The sequence below is a fragment of the Augochlora pura genome, chromosome 7 (genome assembly GCF_028453695.1).
Source record: "Augochlora pura isolate Apur16 chromosome 7, APUR_v2.2.1, whole genome shotgun sequence".
In the NCBI taxonomy this organism is placed as follows: domain Eukaryota; kingdom Metazoa; phylum Arthropoda; class Insecta; order Hymenoptera; family Halictidae; genus Augochlora; species Augochlora pura.
In genome coordinates this window covers 38,764,478-38,781,030 of record NC_135778.1, presented here as the reverse complement: position 1 = coordinate 38,781,030, position 16,553 = coordinate 38,764,478, and the positions used below count along the sequence as shown (strand labels likewise).

Genomic DNA, 16,553 nt, shown 5'->3' with positions numbered 1-16,553 from the left:
CACCCAACACCGGTTAAAACGTTATCGTTTTTAACCCTTTCTTGTACTTTGACGAATAACCTGACATAACCTAACAATTTTTTAAATTCAAGCTTCGTTGGTATAAAAATGATCTTGGAACGCGGTAGAGCAATTACAACGGTGTCTCAGAGTCACCGTTCGACTGAAAAGGGTTAAAGGCGTCGCAGATGAGAAACAAAGCCTGTCGGACAGGTGGAAGACGAGGTACAAAATTTGCGAGCGTCGCAAGGTACCCGTAAATGTTTCGGTTTAATGGATTCAACCGATCTAAAATACATTCCGAAATGCAATTTCCTCTGTGTCTCCGCTGGTAAAAAAAAATAAAAGGTTGCAACAATACTGTCGGGCTAACCCTCCCCCCTCCCACTCTTCCGCGAAACCAACGGCAGAATTCCGCGCCGAGAACGGCGCTATTCGCTCGGCGATAAAAAATCAATTTCCCTTCCATCTCTCAAAACGCGGTCAGCCCATCGGCGGAGATCGGTGCAATTTGTAATCCCCCTCCCATCCCTCTCCCTCCCTCCTCCCACCCCCCACTCACCCCCATTCTTCGCCCTCTTTGTCGAAGTACGGTCGACGCATTGTCGCATCGCAAAATATCGGGGCTCCGGGAGAGGGGAAGGGGCGGGGAGGGGAGGGGGAGCATATTCGTGTCCCGTTTTTCAACGGGAAATTTTCGATAAAAGATGAACCCTGGTTGGCCGACGTGATTTAATGAGACCCGGCAATTTATCGGTGAAAGCGTTTCGAAGGCCGAACAGAGCGGGGAGAACAATTATCGAATAATTACGTTTACCGATTACTTTTGGGGCAAAATAAGAGTCGAAAGTCCGCGAGAGAAATTGTTTTTTTTGGGGGGGGGGGGGGGGGAATTCGCTGGCGTCGATGGCGTCGATTATTTTTTAAGTGTTAATGGAGAATAGGGATTTCGTTTATTGTTCCCATCGATCATCGATCTCGGTTTCCCATAGTAATAGATTCGCGAGAACGTTGAGTTCAATCATGCGGCGTCATATGTTATACTTTAATAGTAATTGCGGTATCGTTCTGTAATTCTTAGTGTATAAATATTGATTAAATATCAGTAAATAGAAATATAAAATAAGATATTAAATCAAAATAAAAATACATAAATATTAATTAAATATTAGCGAATATAAATATAAAGTAAAATATTGAATGAAAATAAAAATAAATAAGTGTTGATTAAATATTGGTAGATAAATTTATTTTTATTTGTACATTAATTTAAGCAATGAATTCTTGACATTTTCCTGTGATAGAGGATCATCTAAATGTAATAAATTAATTTCTATTACATTAAACCAATATTACTTGAAGTCGACAATAATTTTAAGCTTTTCTTACAATATATAACATAAATATTACACAATATATAATTAATCAAATTTAACAATAAACGGAGGCGAAATTTGATCTTGACGCCCATTGGCGCCTACAGTACCGGGAAGCCAACATGTTTCGGACGCCAATAGGCGCCAACAGTAGTCAAAGGGTTAAGTTAGAATAAAATTCTGCCTCCTTGTAATCAATATTTAATCGTTCCAGTAGACATATAATAAATAAAATTTCCTCTTTCTCCTAAGAAATAATTACAATTGAAAAGACGTTCACCATTGTAACTATAAATAAAATGATACGGCAAGGGGTTAACAATTCTATTTCTCCTCGATACTGCATCATCTATCTCAAGATAAACACCGACGCAACTCCATAACTTTAATTATTTAGATCATTAAAACTACCGAGTAACTGCGCCTTACATTTTGCACACACCATTAGAGACTCCTACACCATCACCTCGAAAATGCATTATATAATATACAATTACCCTACCTATTTCAACTATCAGATTTCGACCGATTCGCTCTTCGTCGAAATCGCGTCGAATCTCCACCGACGCTCGCGTTGAAAGATTAACGTCCGACAGGGCACTCGACGGGTTAATCGAGCCAATTGCAATAGACACAAAGGTTAACTCTGGCGGACAGAGAGAGAAAAAAACTGGAGGAGAAGGAGGGGGGAAGAAAGATCACCGAAACGAGAGATAAGTAGTAAGGGTTCGCCGAGGAGCCGGCGCTAAGTAGCGCGAGGACACCTCGGTCGCGCGGAGAGAGAGAGAGAGGACATTAGGAATGAAAAATTAAAGTCCTCCGCGGCTAACAACCTCCCTAGCCTCGGTCGAAGGGTCTCCCGAGGGTACCAAGAGAAGAAACTCGTCGAATCGAGCAAGAGGGGGGCGGGGGAGGAAAGGAAGAGGGTCTCGTCGGTTGTCCAAGCGACCGTGGGGAACTTTTTCCCCGTATTACACAGCTTCTTTCCCGCCGGCCCGGTTGACACTGACGAATGCTCGGCCGCTGGAAATTATCTCGCATAAACTCCGCGGAGAGGAATACCCCGGGTCTGCGGGGCCACCTGATGTTCCACCCCTCGACGTATAGGACGCGCGGGAGTCGGGCGGACGACCGTGTCCCCCCTCCCCCCGACTGCGGCCCGCGTTTTTCCGCGTCTCAATCCATTTTGATCGCGCGTCCGTGGAACACAGGGCCGATGTACAAGACTCCCCGGGCTTCGCCGGTTTTTCTTCACGGCGGCGGCGACGACAACGGCCGGGAGAGACCGACAGCCAGTGAATTTCTCTTCGACGAGACTCGCGCCGGGCCCGACGACGGAAATGAACTTCCAACCGACCCTCCCTCTCCCCCCCGTCGCCGTGATATCCACGACCGTTCCGCTCTGTTCCGCACCCTCCGCGACACGATTTAGCTGTTTGCCCGAGCTCTCTCTCTCTCTCTCTCTCGCTCTCTCGCCCGCCGGTTGCGGAATGCCGAGAGAGTTCGAGTCACCCCGTGCCGCGCGGACATTTCCTCGAGTCGACGACCCAAAAAATTTCCACGATGTTGATCCTCGAAGGAAGCCGTTGTTGTCTCTCTGTGTCGCGTCCGACGGGGAAGATCTATTGTTGTAAGAGAGCGGCGTTTGCGACGCGGTGGTTCGACTCTTGTGGACGCTCGGGATAGAAATCGTTCTATAGTAATTGCAGGGTTTTTAAGAGTATGGAAGGTGGGATGGTCTGGGATCGTTGATTATGGCTTTTCATGGCGATAGGAGCAATTTTTATTGGTCGATTTTAACGATAAATAGTTTTATTGTAAGATGGAATAATTTTTTTGAAAATGGATTAAATAGGTATTTTAAAATATCTAGAATACATCGTATGTCATTTAAAATAAATTATATAGCATCTAGGATAAATTATATAGCATCTAAAATAAATTATATAGCATCTAACATAAATTATATAGCATCGAAAATAAATTATATAGCATCGAAAATAAATTATATAGCATCTAGCAAAAATTGTATTTCATTTAAAATAAATTATATATCATCTAAAATAAATCATATAGCCTCTAGAATAAATTGTATTTCATCTAGAATAAATTATATATCATCTAAAATAAATATAGATATTAAAAAATTTATTATAGAAATTCTATTATATTCATGTAACTGTGTATTCGTATATTCGTATAGTCGTAATTTAGTATATTCGTGTATCTGAATATTCATATATTTGTACATCCGTATACTTTTACATTCATACATTAATATATTCGTCCACTTTCGTTTCTCCTCTCTCCTGAATAATCCACAAGACGCCTCGCCGACCGAGTTTTCCATTTTCAATTTTCGCGACTCCAAACACGTGGCGGTAAAAAAATACCCCGTCGAATATATCTGTTTTCGTGCTCTACTTCTGCGCGACATTTTATTACGATCGAAACGTAACAGTTGGGTAATACCCCTTTCGCGTGTTACGTCGACGGGTTAGGTTTCGGATCAGTATAGCAATTTCGCAGAGAAAATAATTTTGTTGCCTTCTTCAATTCCCTAGCAATCTCCTCGACGATTTTTAAGAAAACGCTTGAATAATAATATAGCGCTCGAATAATAATAGAACAGTTACATAATAAATAACGCTTGAATAATAATATAACGTTTAAATAATAATATAACGCTTGAATAATAATATAACGTTTAAATAATAAATAACGCTTGAATAATAATATACCGCTTAAATAATAAATAACGCTTGAATAATAATATAACGCTTGATGTTGGGGCGTCACGGGTTGGGGCGTTGACTAGCAATAAAACGTAAACCAGAACGCATGAACGCAACACAGACTTGTTATTAATCCGTTCGGTATAATCTGTGCCCCATTGTGCGCTGCGCAATACGAGCAGGGCTTCGCATCGAACAGAGCGCAAAACTGTTAGCTGTTCGGCTCGGCGATTATGCGCGAGCAAGCACAGGATATAGGAACAAAATGGGATTAAACGAAGAACAACGCTGCGGACGATTATCTATTTAATTAATCTACTAATTTACATCGGTAACGGCGACCGGAGCGGACTAATTTAAATAAAATAAATTTTGTTAGACACGATTTGCGGCCACGAAATTTATTCGAGCCGCGGCCCACTCGTGTATTTCCGGCGTTCCGTTGTCCCATTCTCTTTAATTCGTCGCGCGCGCGTATATCACTTTCAACTTTCAATTGACTTCGTCAGTCGCGCGACGTTCCGCTGTCACAATCTATGTGTACGCTAAGGTCGCGTGTTTCTCTGCGGCGGTAATTATTTATTGTGAACAGATTTCGGGGATTTTAATTTAATTTTGGAATTTGGTACAAAGTGTATGTGTTACTTTAAAGAAAATACAATGACAGAAATATATACGCGTATACATGTATTCCGAAGATATTTTATGAATTTTTTAAATTTTATATTTTGACACATAGTGTACGTATTACTGTAAAAGAATAAAGGGACAGAAAAATATATGCGTACACCTTTTAAGCTATTAACATAATCAGAAATAATACAGCGAGAATCCATCAGGCAGTTTTTATTATTTTATTAAAAATTATTAAAAATCAGGTACTTATACTTCATACTACGTGACCTATATAAAATTGGTCAAACGGCGATTAGGGTAAATATTAGGGTAAATATCAGGAAATAATACAGTGAGAATCCATCAGACAGCTTTTTTATTAAAAATTATTAGAAATCATGTACTTATACTTCATACTAAGTGACCTATATAAAATTTTAGATTAGGATAAATATTGTTCGTAGAAGAGGAGAACTTGTTTCCATATTTCTCATCATGCTTTATATCACTGTCAATGATACTTCCTTTCTCTTGCAATACGCTGCAATTTTTATTTCTTAAATATCATTCTTGGTTTAATTTTTATAAATTTTTTCCCAATTTTCCTTAGAAAATTCGTTCAGTTATCTTCGCGAAAGGATTAAACCTGATAAATTCATATCTTGCTAAAAACATCGCTGGTTCCAGGCTACAAAGATAGTCAAAGAGAGAGAGAGAGAGAGAGAGAGAAATATATATATAGAGTGAGGGAGATTTAAAGAGAGAAAAAAGAGAGAGAGAGGGGCGGTCTTCGAGCAAGCCAGGCGCTTTTGATTATCATGCAGACGTCAATTACTCAATTAAGGAGCCGTGCGTGTCTAATTAAGCCGGTCGCAGACAGGCCGGAGGGGTGGGGGGTGGATCTTCGGGGGTTCGTTCGGCGGCGGGGGGTGGCGCCAGCGCGTTCGACGATGAAACACGAATTCGCGGGATATGATCGCGGCTGCGGCGCGCAAATATTAGCGCGACGCATGCACGGCCTAGTAATTGAAGCCTTTGAACGCCAAAGAATTAACTTTCCCCGTGCAAATATTCGAGAGCGCCCGAGTCCCGTTTTCAAGCAACGCCCCGCTATTACCGCCGCGCCACTCCGCCCTGCCCTGCCCCGCCCCGCTCCCCGCGCCACTCCGCGCCGCGTCTTTTTCCATCGCGGACGTTCAATTACTTCCGCGTGAATTATCTGACGTTCAATTTCGAGTCAAAGTCGCGCTCGAGCTGTGTCGCACGCGCGCACGATGCACGTGTGTGCACCGTATGCAAGCGTGTATGTAGGTGTATGCATGCGTACGAATGTGTATATGTTGGTGGATGAACGCGAGAGTATGCAAGTGTATGAACGCGAGAGTATGCAAGTGTATGAACGCGAGAGTATGCAAGTGTATGAACGCTAGTATGCAGATGTATGCACAGTATGCTCAGTATGCAACTGTATGCAAATGTATGAACGCTAGTATGCAAGTGTTTGCAAGTGTATGAAAGCTAGTATGCAAGTGTATGCACGCTAGTATGCGGCTGTATGCAGGTGTATGAACGCTAATATGCAAGTGTATGCAAGTGTTTGCAAGTGTTTGCAAGTGTATGAACGCTAGTATGCGAGTGTACGCAAGTGAATGAACGCTAGTATGCAAGTGTATGCCACTGTATGTACTATATGCACTGTATGCAAGTACGTATGCACGTGTATGCACCTGTATGCACTATATGCACTACATGCACTGTATGCAAGTGCGTATGCACTATATGCACGTGTATGATCTGTATGCAAGTGCGTAAGCACGTATATGCACGTAGGGGTGCTATATGCACGTGTATAAACGCGAGTACGCACCGTATGCATCGTATGCACTATGTGCACCGTATGCACGCGCACGGCCGCGTTGTTTGCACGGGCTCCTGGCGCGGCGCACCAGGAAATTCCACTTTCCGGGAGGAAAGTATTTTTCTTCGCCCCGGGCGACAGTTATTTCGAGTCCGCGACGAGTATCTTCTCGCGGAAAAGTGTTTACTGTGATTTTAACCCTCCGTCCGCGCGGTACGCCGTCGCCCTCGTCTCTCAGCCTCGTCGCAGGCCGTGCCTGTCGGTATTAGGCAAACCGTCGACATGAAATTCGTCTCTCTTTGAGCTTGCCGCGGATTTTTTAATATCCACCGTCTGCCAACCTTCGCCGGTGCTCTATTTGGACATCGGAAACGTTCTTAGAATTTGCCGAGTGCACGGGCAAGAAGGTTTTTACGGGGACTGTAACTGCTGTGATTAGGGCGAGGAATAAGTAAACCGTAATAATTGGTCTAGTTTTAAGTATAATGTATTCCCTTCATATTTTATTATTACTGAAATTATATTATTGCTGAAATATTCTTTGGTTTTAGATAAGTCGAAAAACAGGGTCTTTTTATAATATGTTGCATCTAGTAAATAAATGCAATAATGAAGACATCATTTTTCTATAATATTGCGTGTTATTACAAAGGAGGTTTCGCTGGTGTCGAATCGATATTTCTTTTTCTACGGTTTTTAACGCTATACCGATCAGTCATTTGGCCGTAAAAATTTGGAGAAAAGAAATTTAACGTTAAACTAGATTCTTAACAGAATTTTTTTAAAGGAAAGAAGAAATTTAACGTTAAACTATTTCGATTTTATTTATTTCATTAATCGCTAAAGATATTTAACATTCAAATAGTTATATAATAATATTGAACAATATAACACATTTATCTCAGTAATAGATACAAAATTAATGGTTACACGATCGACGAAGGATAGTATTGAGAATGAAAGTCGCCGATCGCCGAAACGCAACGTGATGGCCTACGTGTCACCCGAGTCACGTGGCCGGCCCGCACAAAAGGATCGTCGCGCACACAAAATTTTTCGCCGGTCCGCTGTCTAAAAAATCGATCCGCGAAAAATGCCCCGGCGAAAGGCGGCGAAAAATCTCGCGGCAACATTCTCGATTTCACGTTCGCAATTTTCCGGTTCGACCAGGAGAGGGAGACGGAGGAGGAAGAGAGAAGAAGGGAGAGAGAGAGAGAGGACGACCGTGCGGCCCGTTATGCGTATAACCGCCGCCGGTATTCAGGGAACGTAGAAACGTAATCAGAGTGCCAGGCGGTGAAGGATCGTCCGGTTGAAAAATCACGAGCAAGAGAATAGACCTCGCCTGATGCGAACCTGTGACTGTCTCTTTCCCTGTGTGTGCGCGCGTATAGGCAAGAGAAATGGGGGGACGGATGGAGACAGAAGTAGAGGGAGATGGAGAGAGAAGAGAAAGAGAGAAGAGAGATATGGAAGAGGGAGAGATATAGAAGAAAGAGATAGAAGAGATAGGCATAGAAGAGGAAAGAGAGAAGAGAGAGATATAGAAGAAAGAGATAGAAGGGATAGGTATAGAAGAGAAAGAGAGCAGAGAAAAATATGGAAGAGAAAGAAAGAAGGGATAAGTATAGGAGAGAAAGAGAGAAGAGAAAAATATGGAAGAGAAAGAAAGAGGGGATAGGTATAGAAGAGAAAGAGAGCAGAGAGATATGGAAGAGAGAGAGAGAGAGAGAGAGAACAAAGAGATAGAAGAGAAAGAGAGAAGGGAGAGATATGGAAGAGAAAGAAAGAAGGGATAGGTATGGAAGAGAAAGAGAGAAGTAGTTGGAACAGAAAGAGACATATCAAGTCAGAGAAATGGAAAGAGAACTACCAAAAATAGAAAGAGACAATAGAACGGAGACGCGCGGAAGAGCGAGGAAGACGGAGACAGACAGAGAAGAGAGACGGTCTCTCTTCTGTGATCGGACGCACATGTGCGCAGCTCTATATGTAAAGGGGGAGCAAGATAAATGAAGCCAGTTCCCCGTCAGTCGCGATGTACAAAGGATAACTTGATATATACAATGTCTAGATATGCAAAGCGCGACGCAACAGAGTGCATTTCCAGGTTGTCTGAAACGTTCCGCCATCCATGCCACTACCCCTCTACCCACCCATCCCCCGACACCGACCGACCGACCGCCCACAGCAAACTATTTCGTCATATTTTCAGTGAGATACACATAGCGCACCTAGCCTTTTCGGGCGAACGCCGATGAGACGATTCATCGAAGATCGAATTGTAGGTTGGAAAGAACCCCGGGACCACGCACACATGCTCTCGTTTCAAAGATTGCTTTTGATTCGACGAATCGAACGATCTGGCGCCGCCGCCGCCGCCGCTGCTGCGTTTAACCGAGTACTGTATAGTCGGTGCTTTGGGTGAAGTTAACTGCGGGGCTGAGTGTAACGAAGCTTTTTGTTATGGAGGATATTTTTGAGGATTTTTTTATACGGCGGATATTTTTATATACGTAGAACGTTAAGCATGATACGGTAATTTTGTAATGGCAAATATAAATTGCAGGATTGGAAATAATTGTATGGGGTGCCTTGGTGTCATTGCTAGAAGGGGGTTATTTATAATAAATATTTGATTCATTTGGTAAATAATTGTATAGAGTGTGTCTCGACATCGTTGCTAGGACCATGAAGGGAAAATATAACAATTCACATAAATCGATAAATTTATTAAATTATATAATTGTACTATAATTATATTTAATAATTTATATTTAATACTATAATTATATTTAAATCTATAAGAAAATTCGTATAACATTCATATATAACAATTCAAGTAACAGTGTTTTTTTATTTGAGACTTTATTGTCGAGATTATATCATATCAATAGATTTGAGGTTATGTTGGTATTGATATAATTGTACAGGGTACCTTGACATTATTGTTATGACCGAGAAGGGTTTTATAACATTCATACAGAAAAGTTCAAATAGCAGCGATTTTTCATTTCAGATTTCGTTGTCGAGGTTATGTTGGTATTGAAATAATTATACAGGGTGTCTCGACGTCATTGCTAGAAGGGGTTGATTCCTATAACATTGATATAAATATTAAAATATAGTCCTTAATTATGTTTATTAATGAAATAATTAGTAAAAAATTAATAACAATGAATAATCCTAAAAATACTTATTGTCAATTACATTTTCGTTAAAAAAAGTCAATCTTTCGAATGTTAATTATAAACTAAAACAATATCCATTATAAATTGCCAATTACATAAGCAACATAATTGTTATGTAATCCCGTCTGAAAGTTTAAACGACAATAATAGAAGCATTGGTTTCTTTATTCCGCCGATGATAAAAAGGTTCACTTTCGATCAATCGCGGAACGGAGTCGCACGACCGAGAAACTTCGGGAAGGCCAATCGAAATGGAGGGGAAAATTGAAGACAGTCGAAATGTAACTCTCGATATTGGAAAAGGTATAGGCGCGCACGACAGAATGCGCCCCGTCTGGTAAACAAGGTTGGCCCGTTCCACTCCCGTTCCGGAAACAACCGAGAAACTCCTCATTCGCGAATAACAACCAAAGACGATTCTGCTGCGTCATTAACTCTTTTCGCTCGGAGATTTTTTTTCATTTCACTTATTAGCAACTAGAACGTATTAATCGTTGACGTAATAAATTCAATGTAACAATTAGTGACATAATAAATTGAAAATAATAATTAGTATCATAATAAATTGAACATAATAACTATTGACATAATAAATTGAACATAATAACTATTGACATAATAAATTAAACATAATAACTATTGACATAATAAATTGAACATAATAACTATTGACATAATAAATTAAACATAATAACTATTGACATTATAAATTGAACATAATAACTATTGACATTATAAATTGAACATAATAACTATTGACATAATAAGTTGAAAATAATAATTATTGACATAGCAAATTGAACATAATAATTAATGACACAAGTGTTAATACTCGAACGGCGAGGCTCGGGTCAATTTAGACCCACGAATATAAATATTGTGATTTTACAGTCTATTTTCTGGTAATTTGTTTAAATTTTAAGATTTTTCATTTATCAAACTTAACTGTTTATTAACAAACTCTAAGAAGGAATATGCAAATGTGAAGGGTTAAATCATTAATAGACAGCGAATTTTTATGCAAAGTGAAAGTAAATTGCATTAATTACGAAATATTAAAACTATAAAAATATTGATTCCTTTTTTTAATAAATCTAATGAGTTGCAAATAATATAAAAATGTTTCTTAATTCCTCAAATGTTTATATATTATTTAAAGAGAGATTTAGTTATTTTTTACACATATGGTAGAAATTTTTAGCAAAATAATCGATGCTTGCGAGCGTTTTAGTTCCGTTACAGCTTCGGTAAAATTCAACGACGTTTATTTGCTATTCCTAAACCGCATATTGAATATACGTGCATTTAATACGTTAAGTTCAATTACACCGCATTGATTGATCGATGCGTTAATGATTGCCTATTTAAATATACCTCTCTATTGGAAATCGCGTTTGCCAAAATACAGGAATTACGACGATTTAAATCGACGCGAAATATTTGTAAATGTTAAGTAACTAACGGGAAAATTAATTCGCCGTAATGCATCAAATACGTTGCATAAATCTGTTAAACAGATAACTTGTATAATAAAATATTGTAAATACAGCAGTTGCACGATGATTACTAATAAACCAAAGAGACTTTAATAATTTCCTATTTAACAGAAAACAATTTTATTAAAAAAAGAATTTTTTATTCGATAATATATTTAATCGCTAAAAAATTAGAAACAATTTTTAAAATTTTTATTTTAGACTCGAATGAAAATATGAATAAAATGAAAGCTTTTTAGATTTTTTCTATTAAATATAATAATAAAATTAGAAAGAAAAGAGCTTTTTGCAGAAGCTCTAACATTTGCAAAAAAATCATTGAGACCAGTTGTAAAAAAAATAAATAAAATATAATAAAGTTATACCGTTTCGAGACGTGTGTGGTCGCTTTTGTACCCGACTGTATAGTATGTGTACACGTGTCGTAATATCAATATTCGGGATTATAGAACAAACAGTGAAAGTTATTAGCTTGAGAAGTTGACAACGAAGCATTGAAAGCGAAAAGAATTTGATCGAGTATACTATTGTACAATATAAAGCTTCTTTTTCTCTCGACACACGCGCGTTTCAACGTTCCACTTATTGTTTGTAATAGTTCTGTTATTGAGAGAAAATGTTTCCTAGCAACAGATGGTTGGACAACAAACGATCATTATTCACACATTCTCCATGGAAAATAAATTTGTAAAACCTAGTTTACAGTATTATCTTTGCTGGCAACAAATTATTATTAAATAAAATAAAATTTTAAAAAATTATTAACATTCTATTCATTTGAAAAATTTTGTCCAGGAAAAAGAAATATTTATAATCCTATTAATTGTGATATAGATGATCTATAGTGTAGTATATCCATAGAATATGTCATTTAATCAGTCGACAAGATGATTTATCTCGAACAAACTATAGCACGAGATCCCTCGAAACGAAATATCTGATATAACCGCATCAGAGAGTGATTTATACGAGGCACATTGTAAAACGAAGCTGAGATAATAACATGATTTATTTCAAGCAGCACGGACGGAATCTGGATCAGGTTATAAGATGATTTATTTGGGGCACGGTATAGGACGGAATCAATACGTATAAGCAGAATATTATATACCCGCGTGTAATCGATCCGCGAAGGTATTTATCTCCGTAGCATGCCGCGCGGAAAAAACGGTTCAGAATTTCAATTATCGATCGTCGACGATGATAAAACAATATTTTACGAATTCGCTGGAATTTCCATTCCGCGGAAAAAAGAAAGATGAAAATTAGTTTTGCGGCCGAATGAAAATTAATTTCAGAAAATTTTTCCGATTCCATATTATCTATGACTCGTGGTTCGTTGTTCCTCGGCTCCGAGATTGCGCTTAATTTGTAATTCAGATTTGATGTAGTAGCACTAGTAACGCAATGAGTGTATTCTTATCGAAACACGTGGCCTTTTAAGGTAACCCTTTGCGTGGCGGTTTAATTTAAGAGTTGTACTACTAGAAACGGCGCAGAAATATGGCGCACGTGGTTTTATTAGATTACCAGAGGTAGATTTGATAGTATATTTGATATATAATTATTCGATGTTAATTCAATGCGATTTTTTAGTGATGCAATATTTATTTGTTAATTTTCAATTTTTCTGTAGATTTATGGAATAATTTATGAAATTATATGAAATTATGCTAGTCTTCTCTGTGTTACACATTTATCAATTTTTCTATTTGTATATGGTGATAATAGTGATCAAAAGTGCCTGAACTGTACCAAATTTTTACTTTCTAATTAGTAATTATAATTTTGGTCCAGTTCATTTGCTATACACGTTACTTTATAAATATATAATTTATAGATAATATTCTGGCATTATTGGAACATACGACAAAAAATTCTAACATTAGTTAAATAATTTCTGATATAGTATGATAAGTCTTCCATGCATACATAAAACTAATTTTCATAAACAAAAATTGTAACTATCATCAATTTCTCTTCTACCATAACTATCTTTCTAAAAATAATTATCAGAATTTCCTGAATTTTTCTTTTGTCCCTCCACGCTCTATTATTATTACAAACACATTCGCACGACACTATATCTGCACAACTTGAACCAAAGAACTCCAATAAATGCAAATAAAAACTAGACCATAACCTCTCACGAGTTCCTCATGTCTCCTTAACAAACAGAGAAACCAGCAATAAACGTTAACTTTTGCAATGGAATGTGTTACTAAAAGGTAACGTTTACATACTAATTATAGCATTTGAAAAATTCTATACGCATCACTGAGACCCTAATGACTCAATACGAAATGGAGAACGCTAAAAATTCAGAATAAAAATCCAAACATTCGCATGTCGCACACGTTTCTTCAATTAATCCTTTGCACTATAATAAAGAGTCAGACAGCTGGTAAAGATTTCATGCAAGCTCTACTATATATGAATATTATTATTTTCTTCTACGTCGAAGTAAAAATTAATTCTTCTGTTATCGGTAAATAAAGACAATATAGGAATAGGAAAATTGTCTATTTGAATATTGAATTGAATATTACATTGAATATTGAATATTGAATTGAATATTAAATTGAATATTGAATATAGAATTGAATATTACATTGAATATTGAATATAGAATTGAATATTAAATTGAATATTGAATTGTCTATTTGAATATTGAATTGAATATTAAATTGAATATTGAATATTGAATATTGAATTGAATATTGAATATTGAATTTAATTGAATATCGAACTTCCTATTAGGAAAATTATTGAGTACGAAAAAGTGCCAATCGCAAAATCTCAAGTGCAAAACGCAAACTTTTGCAATTAATCCTGTCACTAAAAGACAACATTCGCGTACCATCCGCCACAATAAAAAAAGTTCTATATCCTATTAAATATATCGTTTTCAAAACCTAATGACAGCCCACGTGATCAACCATTTTTCCAAATGCCTAATCCACAATCACCTTTTGCCTATCATAATTATTATTCAATCAATAATCCAAGCCAACAATAATCGTTCACAAACCGGAAGTGCGCTTCAACGACTATGTGACAACGACTATGTCAACGACTATGTCAACGACAATGTCACAACGACAATTACGCCGAATCCGCGATAAACAACCGCGAGAGATCATCGGCACCACAAGCGCACGAAATCCCGTCCGCTAAAAGAAACGAATAACATCCCACTTACAGGTCGGTGACACGCAGCATCCCCTGACAGCGTCGACTCCAGCGTGTCTCGCCGATTCGTGTATCCAATCTCCGTAGCCCAAAACGACTCGCAGTCCGTAGCACTCGGTCGACGGGGACTCACTTCCGGAAACGTGACAATCAACCGGCGCTTACTCTTTCATATACTATACATACTCGTCAGTATATACTATACATATACTCATCAGTATATATACACATACTCATTAGTATAAACAAGCGCCACTGATCCGAGTAAACAAGTCGCGGCCAAGACACGACACGACGCACATGCACAACGACGTCTCATGCAGGAGACACGTTCCTCGAGATGCGTGCGCGACGACGTCCACTGACCGACTAAACGCGAACCAGCGTCACGTTCACGGTTCCTGTTCCCCCTTTCCTACACACGCACACCGTGTCACCGATTTACCGTGTTCGCTAAGGAACCGTTCACGGTCAACCAAAAACACCCGAAATTTACCCAAAACCGTAAGAAGAACACCGTCTTCTCACCGTGAAACCATTTGCAAACCGTGACGATGTCGCGCCGCGAGAGTCACGTGGGGTAGCACAGTAATCTAACAAAGGGGCTCAAGCAGGAATTCCGCACAATAGGCAGCCTGTTAGCGTTTCGTGGAGCCCAGGTGTCGGCATCGCTGGCCGTCGAATTACAGTTCGAGGAGCTGTCGCCGAGAGAGATTCGAGCCCGATGATAATCTCGTTACCAACGGCACGTCGGACCCGGGCGACGTCGACGGACCTTCGTCGACGCGAACGTTGCACTGAAATTCGCGAGAAATCTTCGGGTAAGTGGCAGCCTCGCTGAAATCGAAAAGCGGAACGTCGCGATGCAACCGGATCCTTGGACCACCGGGAAAGGATCTTTGAATCACCGGGGATGAATCCTTAGACCACCAGGGAAGGATCCTTGAGTCGGTCGGACAGCGTGTCACGGTAACGCGTAGATCAGAGGATCAGCCCCGAGACGTCCGTCAGGCCCTCGAGCACTCGTGCCGGCAGCACGGAAACGGTCATCGAGCATCGGCCATGTGGACGCGACGCGAACGGGGACAGTTCGAGCGCATCCTCGCCGCGCGACGATCAGACTCCAGCCGTCGAGATCAGACTCTTAGCCGTCGATAACGGTCACAGGAAATTCCGCGGGTTCGATCGGCCGGTCCCTGTCCCGTCGCATCGATACAATAGGAATTGGAGGTCAGACGATGACGTAGCGCGGTGACGCGCGGCTAGCACACGTGACACTGTGACCACCCGGTTCCGTCTGTGTATGTGTGTGTGTGTGTGCGACGCCGTCGTGACGACGACGCGACAGAAGAGAGAGCCACGTTACACCTGGCGCCAGGGTCACCCGGTGTGACGTTCTGGCCTGGTCTGTGTACCAGGGTGCTACTGGGGATCGCCGTATGCTTGTTTTTGCAGGGCAGCTCTAGACGAGAGACCTGCCGTGGTAGGGGTTGTCGCCGTGAGCGAGACAGCGGCGCGGTTCGGGCGCGGGCCGAACGGAGAACGAACGGGGGACACGCGGATCGGAACGAGATCGCGGATCGGGCAGAACAGGGACGAACAGCGGGCATCGCTGCGAAGAGATGGAAAGCGTTGGGGGGGGGGGGGGGGAGGGGGGCAAAGCGCGGAGGGGAGTCGCGCGGAGGGACAGAGGAGGATAGATTGTCGCGATAGCGGAGGACGCGCGCGAGACGCAGGGTGGGAAGGAGGGGAGGGGGACGGGGCCGCGGAGAGGGTGGAAAGAGAAACGAAGCGGGTGTAGGGTGCAGGAAACACGGGAAAGAATGAACTAACAGTAGAATACGACACGGCGGAGGAGAGCAAGGACGGCGAGGAAGGACGCCGGAGGGGTGGGTTCGCCGGAGGGAGACGGAGAGCGTTCGTAGGAGGGAGACGGTGAGCGTTCGCCCCCGCTTCCCCCACCAGATGGATACCGAGTAGTCCCGAGCGTCGGTCCTGCCGCTGCGACGGCGCAACCGCCGCAAGGATCGCCGTCCTTCTTCAGAGACGCGGGCTTTCCCTCCCTCTTCGTGGAGAGAGAGAGAGAGAGA

At 40.6% G+C, this 16,553-nt stretch overlaps 1 protein-coding gene across 1 annotated transcript in view; it reads right to left on the bottom strand.

The window, feature by feature from the left end:
- Positions 1-14,881, bottom strand: part of Nlg-5 (neuroligin 5) — a 230,878-nt gene extending 215,997 nt beyond the window's left edge. The window contains exon 1 of the mRNA XM_078187250.1: positions 14,474-14,881. The gene's annotated coding sequence lies outside the window, so the exon portion shown is untranslated. The remainder of the gene's footprint in view (positions 1-14,473) is intronic.
- Between the last annotated feature and the right edge of the window lie 1,672 nt (positions 14,882-16,553).